Here is an 18,543-nt window from a genome sequence, read left to right on the forward strand (position 1 = left end):
CCCAGATAGAGAGAGTAGAGCTCCAGCATGGTGGCCCTTTGTGTACACTCACAGGCTGCCAATGGATGTGTAAGACACGCATCTGTGTGTGTGTTTGCAGCATTGCCCGTGTGGGGACAGAAGTGACACAGTGCTTGTCCCCTGTGCCACTGTGCATCACTGCCAGGGCTGCATGCTCTCATACAAACCACTGGAGGCCATCTCACCTCTACCACAGCTCACCCAGCTTAATGGCTTCCTACAACATCTCCAAGTTCAAAAGAAACTAAACCAGCTGTGCTTATTTGACTTGGAGGAGCTGGTTAGTATGCACATCATTTCTGCACCTACACAGCACTTGAATAGCCTGGGCCTTTTCTTATTACACCAGTGAATAGCAGGCTTACACAAGCAAGTGAAATCAGCTTGCACATCAGGAGGAAGAGAAATCTGTAGTTGTTGGGGGAAAACCTTTCAGGCATTTAGAGCTGTAAAGTTGTCTGAAGCAGTTGTTGGTTATAATACCACCTTTGCCCATGGCTTGCTGTTTAACAGCACGGTGTGTTGGTGCCAGAGATCCTACACATTGTTGTCAATGCAGGTGGTGGTGCAGAAGGCTGTGTGTGTTTAAAAAGGGCTCAGGAGCAGCTTAACAGTGATATCAAAAATACCTGTGAGTGTGTCTGCCCCATTCCAGTTGCCTGACTCCATAAAGCAGCTTTTCCCCTCCAGCTTTGGGCTCTGCACTCTTCCGGCTATCAACCCTTGATAGGTCCCATCTGATTTTTATATTACAAACCACTACTTCTGATGCTTCCTCCTCTACCACTCTCTCTGCTCCTATGTTCTCAGTGCATCTGTTTTTTTCCTTATGCTCGAGTCCCATCTAAGCCTGGTAAGTGATTCTGTTTCTTGTGAGATCCAGCTCTGAGCTTTGCCATCACTCCCTGTGGAAGGGAGGTTCTGCAGGCTCTTTTGGATGTCTGAGTTGCCAGGTTATCTGCGTTCTTGCTGCATGTCTGTTAAAAGAAGCAGCTGGTTTATCTAATGGTATCTACTGTTGTAAACTGGGCTGCTAATTGTTCACCCTTTTGATATTTTTCTTTTCTTCCTTCTTCCACTGCCTTCTCACTAATCAGATCTCCTAAATAGCAAGGGAACACCTTGGTCATTTTTCTTCTTGACTAAATCCTTTAAATTTCTCACTTCTCTTCAGCAGTCCCAGAAAGAATATCTTCTAGGGAAAAAGTAGCTGTATAGCTATCAGGCCTCCTTTGCATCCATATGTGCAGCCCCTGCTGGTGTAATGCACTCAGTTATTCCTACATTCAGCACATTGGCCAACCATCCTTTGAGTTTTCTTTCTTTCGTTTCCCCTTCACTCCTGCATCCTCCCTCCTGCTGCTGGGAAGGTTCCCCACAGATCCCACCCCCTGCATACAGGGGGTAGAGGGGTGTTGGACAGGGCAGGTCCTTGCAGAGCCTGGAGGTGGGGGTCTTGCAGCAATAACACATGCTGCTCCATGAGACCAGCGCTGGATTCTGTGCAGTCTTTAAGTGCCTTCAGCTCTTCCCTCCCAAGCCCTGTTTGGATGGACACATTCCTTAGGGAAGCTTTATCTACTGACATGGAAGATAAAATTATTGTCATTTTTTTAGCTATATATTGCCCAGCAAATAGATTTCTGAACCCCCAAAATATTGTAAATACATTAAAAGAGTTATAAAAAAGACATATGTTAAAGTTATTTTGCAGATATGTATCATAAAACTTAAATTATTAAGTTCAAGTCTAGATACAGACTATTTCACTGAGCTTTAGTGAATTTCCCTTTAGAAGATATTCTAATTTATGACTGCTTAAGTAGAGGGTACAATAGTTTGCATTAAAAAATAGAACTGGAGGCTCTTTCTCTGCACTGTAGTGCTGCAGCCATATCTACCAGCTACTGTCAAACGTTCATCTTTTTTGAATCCCCAAATTCTTTTTTTTTACAGAATGGTAAGCTTGGGCTATGAACCAGGATTTATATAGTTGTTTCAGGAATGTTTTTCTTAAAGCGCACGACAATAAAAACTTGATTAGAGGACTGCAGCTTCTCATCCTGGAGGGAACAAAAGCTCTCTTGGTTTTCTTAAAGGTGGCTCACCTGATGGTAAAGGCACTGCCTGGAATATTTTGCAGATTGGCGTTTCTGTTTGTTGATTCCATATTAAACAGAATAACCAAGCATGCTGAAGGTAAAGCCCTGGTTTAATTAACCCTCTTGGTGTAGTACCATGTGATTAAATGTGACTGAGCTGCTCCTTGGGGCTTCTGCTACTGAAAATACTAACAATAATCATTTGTTTTCTTTTTATATTTAAACACATTATTGCATAGCTTGGTGCAGAGATAATTACCAATTTTATCTCCTGTGTTTTTCTAATGTTCATTAATAACAATAAAGGGTTGTAGGTTAAAAACTCATTTAATTGCCTTTATGTTAATGACATTATGAATAGCCTTAGCTACAAGATTTTAATTCTGTCCAGTATCCTGTTTCTCAGTAAAGCCCCAGGAGAGCTGCTCATTTTATCAGCATTACTGATTCAGAGTTTTTCCTTGCAGGTGGGTTTTTGTACATAATCAGAATTAATGCACAACACATTTTGCAAGGAACAGAGTAGAAGCTCTCTGAATAAGTAATTAACTAGAGTGCCCAAGGAAAAATGCCTGAGCAAATTTTTTAGCATATTCATAAAACATTAAGAAGAGTCACAAACACAGTGGAAACAATTTACTGATAATATGCTTTCATGCCATTTTCTAACTCTCTTATTTTTTTCTCTCCTTCTCTTTCCTTTTTAATGAATGGAATAAAAATCATGGAAATTTCAGCTCTCATTAAGGAGCACCTGCCCTTGGAACATATTATATTCTGAGCTGCATTGGACAAGGACTTATTGGAAGATAAATGGAAGTCAATACTAGGCTTTTTCAAAGTAAACAAAAAATAGACTTTTCTACTCCATGTATAAAAAAACCTCCTTTCTACACCACCTCCTTAGTGCTGAAAGACAGAAAGAAGGAAAGGTTATCTCAGTTACTTCTGTGTCTAGTGTCTAGATAATGAATAGATCCCTCAAAGATGCTGATGGGGTGCAATGTGTTTGGAATATGCCAAAGTGGATCCAGATACTTCCATTGTTTCGTTGAGTTAAGTGTGTGGGTCTGGCCCTCACATGCAGGGTGAATTAAATACTTCCTTGCCAGAAGCTCAGCCATAGGATCTGTGTGTTCCCACTTCCTGTCCTCTAGTTTAGCACAGGGATCTCAGCAGTGGCTCTTCTCTGCTGGACCCTACACTGCAGTGGTTGCTGTAGCCAAATGGAAAATATTGAGCTGGGCAGATGGAGCAACCCAGCTGCACTGTAGAGAATGCAACATCTGGGCAGTTGCAGGCTCTTGTCTGTCTCACTCCTCTAACCACCCCCTGCAGGGCCAGGAAGGGCTCCCTGCCTTGGTGGTCCCTGCTTGGCTTCAGACCCAACTGCTGCAGCCCCTTGTGTGGGAGCAGGCAGTGCTGGCCTGGTTTCCTGCGCCTCCAGGCTGAGAGGAAGCGCTGCGGAGACAGCCAAAAAGGGGCTGTGTCACTCACTGTGTTAGCCTGAGTGGACATGGGTGATGCCATAGCTGTGCGCAGTCAACACTGCAGCCCTTAATCACTGAAAGTCTGGAGAAGTGAGATGGTCTTAAATATCTTAATGTCAAGAAAAATAAGTCTGAAAGGTGTATTTCTCGTCTAGCACTGGCTCTTGCAGTTCTGTTCAAGATCACACTGACTTGCTGTTCAGTGGGATTACCATCCTCAGGTGGCCAAGTGGTTCTGGGGGACAGAGCTCCCTCAGGAAAACAGTGAGTCCTCCAATGCCTGTAGCATGATGCTAGAGCTGTGGCAGTGAGGCTGCAGGGCTCCAGTCTGTGCACAAAGAGAGAAGACCAAGGATGTTGCTGGATGGTACCAAAATGTCACGGTGGGCAATGGCTTCACCCTCTCCTTCTGGGGTGGCAGAACTGACCTGGAGGGCTTTTCCCTAAGAAGGTGAAAATTTTGGACAGTTTTTCTGGGGACTGCTGGATCAGCCCACCCTGATCTGCTGGTTGGTGGTTCCTGATGAAGAGCCAGTGGTGTGATGGGCTATGGAGGAGCGTCGCTTCAGTTCAGCGCAGTGAGCTGGAGCAAAGGTCCTGCCCTGCCAAGCCTGGCCTGTTTGCCACTGAAATCCCCGCCAGCAACTGTTCCTTTAATGATCTTTTTGACAGGCAGAGAAAGCACCATTGTTTGCTTAGTTTGCTTTAAAAATAGATTTCTAAATTTGCAAGCGACAGTTCAATGCGTGTCTGAAACCTGGTGCCCCAGGGTGTGTGGGAGCACCAGTAACCACAAACATGGCACGAGCTTGTGGGGACATGAGAAATGGCAGCACAAGGGATGCTAATGTGATTAAGTCGTGTACAACTCAATTAGTTTCCCTTTTCCTCCCATGGCAGGTGGCAGGCCTGGCTGGTCACTTGCTGGTGGATGGGGACGTTGCATTCAAGGTCACACTGAGTGCACGGTGGCACTGAAGTCACACAGTTTCAGTTTGACCCTGGCTGTACAGGGCCACTCTTACAGAGCTGGGGGCAGAGGACAAGCAGCCCTCTGGGTTTCCATCCTGCATCCAAAGGTAAATCTTGGCAGGCAGCATCCTTCTGCCAAGCAAGGACAGTGCTTAAAATGCTGAAATTTGCCTAGAAAGGGCTTTTCATGTCAGGGCTTAACCAGCAAAGCAACACTGGAGAGCTAAGTGGGGAGAGCTAGAGCTTTGCCTGTGCTAGAGCACAGACTGAGTGTGGGTACCCAGTGCAGCAAAGCCCTTGTACTCTCCTGTTTAAAACAGCAAGAAAGCAGAATCTCTTTCCTAGCACTAAAGACATCAGAACAGAGTGTTAAACTGAATCAGATTAAACTGAAACACCTGACTGGAGGGACAGGACCAGGAATTGAAATATTCATGACATCTCTGTGCCTATGACAGGCACCATGTTTTCACACAGTGGTTTGGAATGCAGGAGTGTCCTGAATGCAGAAGAGAACAAGTGCATCTTCATGGGCAGGGAAAAGAGAATTCCATTATGTGGGAAGGAGATCCCACAGAACAGGTGAAGCTGCGGCCATCCCAGTTGTGCAGCTTGATCTCACCAAGTGGTACTTCCAAGTGGACAGGACAGGGTCATAAATCTCAAAAAACTTCTTGCTAAAATCAGTCTATTCCACAAAATTCTGGGAGGATCAAAGAGTGGGGTGGGGGTGGAGGGACTTGCCACATGGTCATCTGGACAATCTGGACACATCCTGCTTTGTTTTGACCCTTTTTCAAATGTCTTAGGACTCTCCTTCACGTTTGAAAATGAAAGGCCATTTTTACATGACCAAAGTGGATTGCTTTCACCAGAAGCATTTGGAAATGTGTGTTTTCTACCCACAGTTAGGGACAGACTAAACCTCAACTTCCTATCTTAAGAAAGCTCCTTCAAATAGATGGTTTTTTTTCCAAAGCAGCAGCCAGCTCTCTGCTGAGCCTACCTTAACCTGTGCCCTGGGTAACTGTGCTTTGTGCTTTGGTGCAATGGGACCCGAGTGGTTCCTTGGGAAGAAACATCTGTTACATGGTAGGAGACCCAGCAAACAAATGGCAACTTAATTTGTGTCTGTGGGTGAGATAAAACTGGATTCTGACATTTCTGACTTATGAAAGGAAAGCATTTTAAGAAAGTATGCATTTTGTACCTTTTTTTTTTTAAGTAGAATTCTTTTCAGACTTGATATTTGCAGTTTAAAATCACTGTGTCAGAGCCCCATCTTTCCCTGCTTAATGGTAAGATGTAACTTGTCCTTCCACACTTCATTAATTTGTGTTTTGTGTGCATCTAGCTAACTAGGCAACCCCTAGGCTTTTGATTGTATGTTACACCATTTACTGTTATAACAACTTAGCCATCAGCAAAAAAATCCTTGAAGTGAGACCAAGCTACTTCTGAATATCTGCATTAGATATTTGAGTCTTGGAGCTAGCTCTATAAAAGGTAGGGATTTAAAAATAACAAAACAAAACCCATGAAAATTATCCAATCCATGAAAAATATGCATCCTCAGCAACATGGAATCACAGCAGGTACACTCTATCGGTGCAGAAGTGATTGCAAGCCCTGTCTTGGGGTGGGGCTAACAAAAGGGTTAATGCCTGGGAGGCACCCACAGCCCCTCTCCAAGGTCAATGGGAGCCCTGCCTGCTGAGCTCACGAAGGATCAAGCTCTGTTTTCCCATGATGTTTAACACAATTGGGTAATGCAATGGGTTTTTTGCACACTGTAGCGCCATTTTAAAAAAATACTGCTTTTCTGCAAATGACCTAATCTATTTCATTATTAAATATAAAACCGTGGAGAAAATACTTAAACAGTCTTTTCTAGCCCCCCCCTCCTTTTTTTTTTTTGTGGGGGGGTGCAGGAAGAGGAAGATAGGCAATTGCTTTTAAATACTGCTTTGTACTTAAATGCTAATGTGACCCTTTTCTTAAAGCTAGGAATATTCCCTAACATTTTGTGGTGGTAAATATGTAGACCTACCTCTTATCCAGTAACAAGAAAGCATATTTGCAGTACATTGGAAAAAATAAAAACAAACTAATGTATATTTTTCAACTTCCTGGTGTTTTAACCTTTCTTAAGAAAAGACTCGGGGGATGTAATTGAAGGAAAGTGTTTTTCTTTAGCAGATGGATTGCTTTGCTCAGATAATATTTTAGTTATGCCAATAAAATGAAGGGTACCCAGAAAACCATGAAACTGCCAGCAGTTGTTAGTGTACGACTATTACCAAGGCAGAAATGAGGCCAGAGCAGTGATAAATGTGCACATCTCTCCCTCCATCAGCTGAGGAATGACCTGGATACACTTTACATCTGAGCACCAAGTGGGCCAACATTTTTCACAGCAGCACTTAATAGTGGACATTAACTTAGCCCTCTCCAAAAGGGCTGACCCGGAGGCTACCCTCTGTGGTTCTCCAAATTGTAATCGCTTCTGCAGTCTGTAATTTTATCAAATCGCATGCACCTTTTCCAGCCACTTATTGGCCAATTAAGTCAAGTTCTCACTGAGGGGGTCCAGCTGGCTTCAAGTTATCTTAGATGAATTGATTGAAGACATTCTGCAATCTATGAACCCAGTTTAATGATCTAGGTGATAATACTTGTAATTCTTCTCAGTCAAGGGAATTTGCTGCAGCTGTTGTCTGCAAATCCGTGTTCTGATACAGTGAAGTACCAGAAGAGCGTTAATCCGCCCTCAGAGTTTATAGTGATGGCTGCATTGTGAAATGGGAAATTTAACATTCACATAGCATTGCCAAGCAGAGACAATTTTTTTGTTGATGTGTTTTTATTTTATTCTATTGTGAGTGTTAAAGAGGTTACATGGAAGAATACATTATTGATAATTCTTAAAATTGGAGACTGTACAGCAGTATGAAACAGCCTACTAAAATATTGCATAAAATGTTTGAGCTGGAAAATGAGATTTGCCTCAGAGCATGAATATACCATTTTTAAAATTCAGAGGTGGAGCAGAGCTCCAGAAATAAAGCCACTGGGCCAGATCTACTCCCTAAGATATTCCAGCTATCTGGAGTTGGTTTTGCTATTCAAGAGTTCGCTAGTATAAATGAGACAATAATTGCTGCCTCTTTTAAAAAAAGTTATAAATCTTTTATAGACAACATAAATAAATACATGGGAACAAGTGCTACATTCAGCCATGCTAGCAAAATCAGGAATAACCTTACACTTACATGATGTAAACGGCTGAAGGATCTGCCTCTGAGACTGGAGTCCTTGCCCAGATTCAGAGCACTTGAAGTGCAAATGAAGGAGTGCTATGTACTCCAGGCCCGTGTCAGAGTATCTCCAAAAACTGCATTTGTCTGCATGAGGACCTGTGAAAACAAAGAAATAATCATATTTTCTTGCTTTAGTGGTATATGCCTCTTTTCTGACCCCCAGGAATGTTAATCCCTTCCCTATGAAACAAATAATGCAACTAGTGCTAGGTAGTATTTCTCGTGTTGAAAATTCAAAATATTTAACAATGAAATATCCTGTAGTGCATCTGTGAAGTTTCTGTTTGTGACAAGGGATGGCTGGGGTTTGATTTCACTGAAAAAGCAGCAACTGTCATATTAATTTATGCTGTGCTGCAGACACCCATTCTCTTCTCAGTCACAGGGACTTCCCTTCCACGCGGTGTGACTGAGCCCAGCTCTGCCAGTGCCCATCTTGCTGAGAAGCTCTACAGCTTTTGATGAGATTTGGGCTTTTTTTTCTTTTTGCTGGGAAAACACACTTTTTTATGGGATTTTTTTTCAGAGAGTTATGTGAGGTTTCCATCCCCCCATGCTCTCGTCTGCTGAACCTGACACCAGGGATTTCTTGGCTGCCATGGGCAGAGGATGGTGCTGGGTGAGCAAGGCCCTTCTACCCACCTTTGTGTGAGGCAAGAGCTCAGTGGGGTTTCTTTTTGTGTATGTGGACTTGGGTCAAGCTGCGTTGACAAACCCAGGTCTGTTAGTCAACATACTGTGTGTGCTTCAAGTGTGAGTCCTTGGGGGTTTGAAAAGTGCTGTAAAGATGATATAAAATGAGGATCTTCTCTCCTGAGAATTTGGCTGGCTGAAGGAGGTTGTGTGTTCCACAGACAGAAGAAATGGAGCTGTTTTGCCAAGGCCTGCTACTGTTGTACCTGGGGAAAGCTGTCCTACCTACCTCTGGGAGGTCCCTTTTCCAGTGGCAAAGCAGGGATGATGGTGCCAAGTTCTTCTGCAGATGTCTGCAAGCTCAGGACATTCAGTGTCAACATCACTGTTGGGTGGGTTGGACTGAATCCCTGTGGATTCACAGGCCCTATTCCTGGGACCACCTCCCTGGGGAAGATGGGCCCACAGGGAGGGTCCTCAAGCAACTCCTTTCCTGTGGCCCTCTCCTCCAGAAGATGCTGTGGCTGGGGTAGGGATGTCTCTGCACCATGGGCTCTGCTGGCTGGGTACAGCACACAGATTTTCAGAGGATTTGGGATTCAGAGGATTCAGAAGAGGGTCAGATATGCACTCTGCCATTTATGAAATTAGTGAGTCTTAATTTCATACATGCATGCTGTAGAAAATGTCTTTGATGCTAACCATAGAAAATAGCTCTGAAATTAGCTGCACCAAGGGCATGCTCCTGCCTGACTGGGTTGATCTGCACAGAGCTGAGCCTTGGTGCCGCGTTGGCCATGCTTCAGTGGACGCACATTGTACTCGCCCCGCTGCTGTTGCTCAGAAGGGAGAATGGGGCCAGGGATCTCTCTCCCTGTAGCAGGGCTTAGATTAAAGTGTATATGACTAAGGAAGCTTGGTATGGCCACAGAGAACATCTTGTTCCCTATATTTAGCCATAGGCAATGTCAAGTACTATATGTTATATGAGTGCTTTTCTCCAGTCCTGTAGGCCTTGTTTTAGAGGTTGACTGTGTGAGTCAAAAGGCCTAGTTTTAAAATAACAGTCTTACAAAAAAATATATGGTTTTTCATCTTTGCCACCCAGAACAGCAATACCCAAATGAGGGGGCTGCCTTGTATGAGACAGAAAGCAAAAGCTCTGCTTTTCCAGCTCTGTAGCATCTCCTGTCAAGGCCAGGCACTGCTGTGGCAGCAGCCCTGGTGCAGCATTACATTTTCACCATAGATGCTCTAAAAGGAGAGGTTAATTAGCATGGCTGCCTTTGATCCTGTGCTTGAGAAGGAAGAGAGAGTTTAGTCAGTAACACTAGCCAGCTTCCAAGCACTTTATGGATTTTGGCAAGAGGCATCACAGTCATAACATTTGAATATTAGCACTTCATAGCTCCGCCACACTAACAACTGCTAATTAGGCAGCTTGGACATGGCTGAGAGCTGCCTTGAACCTTGTGTAGTAATTTACACCTGTGCACAACTACAGCTCTGATGTGGGAACATTTTACACCCAGTTCACATGTACAGAGACGATTAGCAGCAGTGAAGCCAGCAGAACGCCTGATATTGGATTCCTCTTGCATTTCCCCCTCTTCTCAGCACTTAATTTTGCTTTCCTGGAACACCCAGAGGTAGAGTGTGGGAAACCCCTGGGCTGCCAGCTCATCCACTACGGCATCTTCAGAGAACTTACTATACTAAATCCCAGGGTGGAATTTATTTCAGCAGAGCACAACCACTTTTAACTGGCCCAGGGAATTCATCCTCCAAATAACCTCCCATAGCTTTATCAAAATCCAGAGATATGTTTTCTCCCTGTGCCAATAGATTTTTTTTTTTTTTTTTGCTTGGCCTAAGCAGTAGTACTAAAGTTGAAATGTTTGGTGCTTTATACTTGAGTGTTTTCTTCAATTTTCATTGTGCTCTCTCTCTTGTGTACATGGACTTAGAAAACCACTGTCTTTGATTTGCTGCCACCCTCACCCTTCCCCATACCTATTATCAACACTAAGGTGGTAAGGTTCTCTGCTGCTCATACAGCCATCTTCAATTAAAATACCAGCACTCTGATACTCTTCTGCAGCTGGGTTGTTTGAGGTGTAGTAAATAAGTGGTGAGCGTGGGTCTCCTGCCCCAGAGGTGACTTGAGTCCCTGTTGCTTGCAAGGTGCTGTCACTGCTGGAGTGAGCCATCAGCTGAGCCACACATCCCGAAATCCAGTACTGGTGGGAGTACTCTCAGCATCAGATTTCTAATGAGCATTCTGTTAGTGGTGTCCCCAGCTACAGACTTTCTCCTGCTGAAGGCAAGCTGACATCTCATGGAAGAGCTCCTCCTCATCTGCTCTTCTTCCCTGGCTCTCAGATAAAATGCTGTGTTTTCTGAAGCTCTTTCCTCAGCTCGGTACCAGCCTTGTTTGTGGGCTGGTGGGAGCCCTTTCCTGGGCTGTGTTACCTCGCTGGGAGCAGAAGTAATTTCCCATGGTCCCCAGGGAATGGAAATACCCTGGGAATCAGGACAGTGGCTGCTGGTTTGCAGTGCAAAGGAAGTTTATTCACCAGAATTAGACACTTATTTCTTCTTTTTAAAGAATACAATTTTCTTTCTTTTAAAATAAAGCAGTTGAGGCGTTATATAAACAAATGAGAAATAAAGGTCAGCCTGATCCATATTTCTCTGGGAAATGTCCAAGATACTTGCCTCATTATTTCTTGGGCTACTTTAAAATCAAATATGTCTTTCCCTTATGTTATACTGTCCTCGCTGCTGATGGGATTAGACCTGGATTATGTTTGCAGCAATAGGTAGAAGAGAGCATGTGTGTTTTTGCAATTTTCTTATTATTTTTATACTTAATTACTAAGATCGCGAGCCATGTGTGCTTAATTCAAGATGTCTACAAATGGCCACAGAACAAAGAAAGATTGTGAATTTCTGCAGGGTTTAGGCTTTAGGTGCTTATTGTGGCTTGGGAATTTGGGTTTTTTCCTGGAAGTCTGCATTGAAGCTCTTTAATAAAAAGGAAAGTTAGCAGTGAAAGCTTGCAATCAAATAAACAACAAAAGGGCAAAACTGTATTTCACCTTCTGTAATTTGATCTGTAAGAAATGTAAATCACTCATCCAGAAGAGATTTTCAATTAGTCCTCTTTTCTTAAATATGCAAATCCCCCAGCCATGTTTAGCAGCACAGTTTTGCCCTAACTCTGCAGAGAATTCCCAAGCAACCTTTAATAGACGGCCATGCCTTCAGGCTTGTCCACTTATGTTTTCTCTCCTGCCTGGGCACAAGATAGATTATGCATATTATTATTATTCATAAGTGCCACCTATTGAAAGCATAACCACAGGCACGTTTGCAAATGGTGGGCTTGCCCCAGCTGTCCCCACTCATGCGAAACATTCCTGTTCTCCAACAGACCCCTCCAAACCATTCCCTCAAAATCGAGGTTGTTTTCTTGCCAGACATCTGGCATGGAGAAGGACTTGCAAAATGACCCATGGACTTTAAATGCAGGTACAATTGAGGAGACTATTCCCCATTTTCTTCCTGCAGAAGTTTTTCCTGATGTCGCTTTTGCTGCCTCTCCCTGACCCCTGAGGCTACTCCTGCCTTGTAGGGTGCTGGAGAGATGCTTTAGGCCAGGGTGCCTGGGATCATGAAAGGTAGTGATATGATATGAAATATATGTTCCTCATTAAAAATGGGATTTTTCTGACTGATGCAAGAAACAATAAATAGTACAGAAGAACTGAGAAGTAAATAGATACGAGTCTCACATGACTGGGTGTTATTCGGTCATTCTTAGATAAGAGCTAAATATAACTGCTTTACAGATGAAAATTCAAGTAGTTTTAGAATAAATATATATATTTTTTTAATCTGCTTTTGCGTATTAAACCATTTTCCTGAGAATATGAGTGAGTTTGTATAAAGAACAAACACACAGGATACAAGTAATTTTCACTTACCCATAAAAAATATTTTCAAAAAAGATATAATTATGAATTGCGAATACCATTTAAATAAAAGCCTTGAATGCTAGTGGCTAGAATTAAGCATAGCCGTATGTTTCTACAAAAGGTCAATTGTGATTTTAATTACTCTTATGTAAACTAGCTGATGTTTGAACTGCAGTTATAATTAATATACGTGCCTTATTGCCACGTTATTGCATTTTCGATCACGATAGAGTTATTGTGTCTGGATAGTCTGAATGAACATATAAAAGATGTGAGCCTCTTTGGGCTGATTTTCTATTATACCAGATTTATGATGATATAACAGCATTAGCTCTGACTGCTCTGCACTGAGATCAATGTGGGGCAGGAGAGGTGTGCGTTCAGTGATGGGAAGCACTGCTCCAGGACAGCAGGATGAATGGCAAGAAGGTGTAAGTAAGGCCTGGAAATATGGTTGCAATGTCTTCCTTCCTTAGAAAAGTCTCCAGAGGGAGCAGGACTCAGGAAAAGTACAAGAGTCTTCTTGCGGTTTTCTTCTCTCTTCGTGGAAAGGCTTGGTGGGAAGTGTTTTTCCTGGTGGTAGATGGAGCTGAGTTGTGTGACAAGAGGTGCTACTTTTCTCTGCAAAGGGCTCTCATTTTTGGCTTTCAGAGAGCAGTGAAACCTGAACTGTTACTGGAGCATCATCACATGTGCCTCAACACAGCCCCACCAGCACTGCAGCTGCACGAGCCCCGCTGCCCCTCCTGCCCTTCCCTAGAGCTCATGGGCACAGGTTTGGCTGCAGCCCAGTCAGGTCTGCCCAAGGCATTGCTGTTCTCAGGTACCAATCAAAGAGTAGAGGCAGAAGAAAAGCTTTGTACCCTGATGCACATTTTCAACACCTTTTCTTTTCCATCTACAGGATGCAGGATGCTGACAGAGGTGTGTATTTCTCCCCATGCTGGGGGTGGCACTGGTGGGAAGGTTAGCCCAGGGTGGTAGAAACAATGACAACTGAAATACCCCTAAACTGGGGGAAACCAGGGCCACAGAGGCTGTCTGGGCTCATGCTGAGAGCTGGATATTGCATGCAGGTTTTCAGCATTGCCCTATGGAGATTTTTAAAAGTAGATGCAATTAAAAGTAAAGTATAAGGAAATGGTGCCACAGATGCACCTTTAACCCCCAGAGAGCTGGGCTCCCTGCTGGGGAGGTTTTGCCTATACCCCTGGCTTTCAGTGAAGGCTGTAGGAAGTATGAGCCTACCTGTTCCTGCAGAGATGTGGGACACCCCAGAACAGGCACAGGGCATCTGTGCTGCTGCCCTTGGCAGAGGAGAGAAAGCTGGGAAAGAAAGCTCAATACTTCTGCTTGCTGCTGTGTGTTTGTGTGGTGGAGGTGAGCATAGGAAAAATAAATGTCTCCATTTCAAATATGCTGGGCTTGTTCCTCTCTCACCCCTGGGACAGGGGCTCCTTGGCTCTCCTGCTCAGTTGGGTGGTGAAGGGACAATGATGCTGCTCTGCACTGGGGGGCTCCCTGGGGCCTGGGGGGAAACTTTCTTCATGGGAGAGAATGGTTGTTTCTACCGGGTTAAAAACTGAAGACAGCTCTCCAGAGCTGCCTGGGGAAATGATACTGGACCTCCTGCCTCAGAGGCAGGGGAGACATGTTCAGAAACCTATGCAAACCTGTGGAGAAACCAAATCCTTTGTTCTTAAAACCCTTCCATGGCCCCCTTCAGCCCATAAGATCAGCCTTGGACACAAGTGTCTTGGATACCTGGATCTATCTTGAACATCCTCTGGGGTACTTTTAAACTAAAAAACTCCTGGTTCCATGGTTCTCACCCTCCTCACAACCTTGCATTTTCTCCCTATAGTGGTGACCATTGTCTCCTCTCAGATGTCAGTGGAAAACATTGCTCATCCTCCATGCATCTCCCTCCCTCCCTCCTTTCACTGTTATTACCCTGTGCTGGAATTGCATTTGTGGCCATGGGAAGAGCTGGATCACGGCTTTCCTGGGAGGCAGGGCGTGGGTTTCTGCTGTGTGGGACCAAGGGCTCCAGCCCTGGCCCGGGACGTTGGTGCCTGGTGAGAGGAGCGTGTCCCCCGCTCGCTGCGGGACCTCTCTGCAGTGCGACAGCACAGCTGGCAGGCAGGGATGGCTCTGCCACGGCTGACCTGTGCCCCTCCAGAGCCGGTGATTTAAGGGGTGAAAGACATAAGGTGCCATTACCCAGCCCCAGCAAGGCATGGCAGCTGAGTGGGTCTGGAGCCCACAGCTGCAGAGTGGGGACTTGGGTGCTGGGTTTGTCCTGCTTTTGAGAAATGCTTGGTAAAGATGCAATGCTTTATCACCCTCTGTGACACTGTTACTTTGCAGTGCTGTGGTTTACAGTATGTTTAGAAGGCTGGACCAGTCTCCATCCATCTCTTAACTTCAAACTTGCAACAGCTGCTCGTTGCTACATTTGTCTTTGTGAACAAGAAGAGTGATAATCCCTTGCTCAAGTAAAGATAAATATTGTGGAGGTTTACCTGCCATGTGTGGGTGTGTATCATGCAGTGTGTAGTGTGAGCAAACTCTTTACATTCTTGAAATGCATAATGCTTTATATACATGTGCATGCATGTGTCTAATATTGGTGCACCCAGACATCATACCCAAGGTTGCATGTATGGTCTGCATCTCTCTTAGAAAAGCTGAATTCATATATGTACAATTGTACACATAAATATTGTCAGAAAAAACCCAAATCAAGTCACTATAGATAGCAACATGGAAAATTAAAGACAAAGCTGAGAAGAGACAGGATTATTAAACAAGGCTGTTATGTCACCAGTCAAGTAAGATGCCTTATGAAGAGTAAAAAGGAGCACATGGAAATCTTTAAGTAATATACACAAGTGTCACAGGCACCCACCCCATGAGCACTAAAGGCATTTAAAGGATGTGTATGTGTGTGTTTGTGTTTGTGCGGGTGTTTTATGCATCTGGAACAGCTCCCTGAGACAACTGAACACAAAGCCAGCACATGTTTGTGTTAGGTTGAGATGCTGGCATTAAGATGATTATATGAGTCTATTAGCAGGGTGTTATGGCTCCAATTTCACTTAACATCTGAGTTCACATTAAAATATGCCCTTGGCCTGACAAGGCATTATTAACTTGCATTTAATAAAAATAAAATATTACATTTAAAAAAATTGAAAGCTGACAAATTTGATTTAAATGAATACTGAACTCCAGGCAAATGTGTTGCTTGAACTCTGCCTGCTGTACTGGAACTGACAGGAAGCATTAAAATAATCCTGAGTGGTCAATATGTGATTAAATATCACATGTCAAGCTTAGCAGGAATATTCCTTCCAAAGAAAATTATATTGTTAAAAATAAGTGACAAATTCTAAGCAGCTCCTTCAAATTCATAAAGATATGTGAAAGAATGGAAGTATGTTTATAATAAACTGGAATGTCTGTAGGAGACAGAGAATGTACTGTCTCGTATAGAGAGCCATATAGAACATCTACAGGTAATCAGACAAAAAAGATTGCACATATTTGAAGCAATAAGTTTCCTTTGCATTCGCCATAGAATGCAAAGAGAGGAGACATCCTACATTTTCACACCATGTTTTCATCTGAAAGCTTTTGCTGTCATGCTGTTCTGTCTAAAGGATTTATGTGTTTGTGTAGAGACTCAAGCATCTATATGTGTACATACATGTTGAGATATATATACACACATGCTAAAGCCATCATAAGCGATGTTTAGACTGAGAGAATGAAAACTAAGATTTTAAAGGAAATAATTGTAACAGTAATAGTAAAATGCCTCTCTCCACTATTAGATGTTTGGGAACACTAATGCATCATGGCTTTTTTCTGTTACAGATTCCAGCTGGGAGAACATGCTTAAACATGATCAACTTTCATCATGTGTTTGATGAAAGGCAGACATAGATGTCATTGCTTCCACTTGCTTCAACAGGATCAATCCAGGATTACCACGGTGCAATAAGGGCAGTGTCCAGAAGTCTATTTAGATTAGATATGGCAACAAAATATTGGAATCTACAGCTTCAGATAAATGACTCAATATGCCTAGGCCAAGAGGTTACTGAAGTCAGGTGAGATCTGAGACCTATTTATCACTGCCTGAGCTCAAATTATGTTTTAAATATTGTCAGAAATGAAAAACTGCTGCCAGATGGTGTCAAACTAATTCATCTCACTGTACTCAGAAACTGTCCTTTAGTTCCATCATGGTGCCTGCTATCCTGCATTAGTGGGGTACCTGTCAGAGAACCTGCTTTTGCTGAGAGGCAGGGGCTCTGCTCAGCCCTTGCATCCCTACAAGATGGATGTGTTGCATTTCTGTGGTGTGTGGCTATAGGAGATCTGTATGGCACATATGGGGCTGAGACATGGCTCTTCTTGGAAACAAGTGGATGTTGGGAGGTGAGAGATTTGAGGCCTCGTTAGCTCTTGATTGAGAAATCTGCTATTCTACCCACCTGCTCCAGGGAAATGGATTTATTGGTCTGTAGAAAGAGGCATATGGGGATGAAGACTTTAACCCTGGTGCATTAGTGCAAAGGGCCTTGAAGCTCAACCAAGCACTGCACAGGGCTGGCACAACTGTCCTGTTCTTCTCCTCTGCCCCCATTTCCATTTCAGGACTGCAAGAAGTGTGCCACCCTGCTTATCCCTGTTGTTCCCTGGGCAAAGGTTGGGATATGTTCTAGTTTACAGTGTTCAAGGGAACACAAAATGACATTGATCAATTTTATGCTTCTCCTCTCTCCCTTGCCCATCTGCTCTTCTTCCCGAGCCCTGCCTTCAGCTCTGGCTTCAAGCACAGTGCTTGAGCCCTCCAGCATCAGTGGGATAAGGGTTTCCCTGGATCAGGATTTCCTCCACTCTGATATGCATTTATGCTGGCTGCCTCAGATCTCCCTGCAAGCTGGGTTACAGCCAACCTCTCCCCAGCAAACCTGGCCTCCTGGTTCCAGGGTGCCTGAGAACTCTCTTCCTGTGGCTATCACATACTGCTCTGTGGGTTTTGTCAAAGCAGAGAGCTGGGCCTGAGTAAGGGCACAACGTGTTTGGAGTGATCATGCACAACCAAGCAACAGAACCTCAGACTCATCCCCAAAAGCCCTGTCTCCAACTCTCTTTTTTCTGGTTGTATGAGTAGAGAAAAATACAGGACTTCTCTAAAGTCCACCATAGCTAGAGGGGTTCTTCCCAAGCACAGAGGCTATGACAAGATAGTGTTTTGTGGTAGTAGTAAAACCAGAAGAGTGGAGTGATGCTCAGAGCTTTGCTGTGCCCTGTGCAAGGGGTAGTTTGAGCTGGAAACATCTGCAGTAGTAAGGGCATTGTTGTTTGAGCACAGGAAGAAACCAAAACCCAAGGATGGTTAATCTCCTCATGGGAAGGTGTTACTGTGCCTTCTGGATTGGCTTATTTCAGTGCTAGCATTGGAATTGTATTTCACTGGAATAAGAGAATATAGCATGGTTTTTCCTACCTTGTGCTACTGAAATAGGGTCACAGCTTGACAGATGTACGTGCACCGTGGTTTTATTTTCTCCTTACCAGTTCCACGTGTCCAAATATACCATTCTCTTTTCCAGTCTGTGATTTCCTGTGGCGTGCAGGAGTTGAAGTAGCAGAGGGTTTTCTGGACAGCCCCAGCTACAGGGAATGGGCTGTGGCTACAGCAAGGGCCATAGTTCTGCCTGGCTGGCCAGGGTGAGATGTTTGGCTGTGTGTCCTTCTGCCTTCACAGCTCTGCTGAAGAGGAGAAAGACTTCATCATCAGGGCAAGTGCTGGTGCAGCCAGGGAGTGGGAGCATGTCCGTTTGGGATGCAGATGAGGCAGTTCCCAGCAATCAGGAGGATGGGGTAAAGTGGGACACACTAGCAACAAGCAAATTATCAAGCCTGTAAGCATAAAGATTGCAAATGTCTCCTGGTTTCTTAAATTATTATTTTTGGCAGGGTTGCATATGTTCTCTGTGCTCATTCC

At 44.0% G+C, this 18,543-nt stretch overlaps 2 long non-coding RNA genes across 2 annotated transcripts in view; one reads left to right on the forward strand and one right to left on the reverse strand.

Annotated features, from left to right (window-relative positions):
• Positions 1–18,543, reverse strand: part of LOC111932812 (uncharacterized) — a 30,385-nt gene that overhangs the window by 9,896 nt on the left and 1,946 nt on the right. The window contains exons 1-2 of the long non-coding RNA XR_002866352.2: positions 18,043–18,543; positions 7,858–8,001 (exon numbers count right to left, since the gene is read on the reverse strand). The exon at positions 18,043–18,543 is cut by the window's right edge and continues 1,946 nt beyond it. This is a non-coding gene — a long non-coding RNA (uncharacterized LOC111932812). The remainder of the gene's footprint in view (positions 1–7,857; positions 8,002–18,042) is intronic.
• LOC147651649 (uncharacterized) lies at positions 2,121–6,710 on the forward strand. Its single transcript, XR_015290482.1, has 2 exons — positions 2,121–2,220; positions 2,861–6,710. It is a non-coding gene; the product is annotated as an uncharacterized LOC147651649 (long non-coding RNA).

Source organism: Cyanistes caeruleus, chromosome 9, assembly GCF_971803275.1.
Source record: "Cyanistes caeruleus chromosome 9, bCyaCae1.hap1.1, whole genome shotgun sequence".
NCBI lineage: Eukaryota > Metazoa > Chordata > Aves > Passeriformes > Paridae > Cyanistes > Cyanistes caeruleus.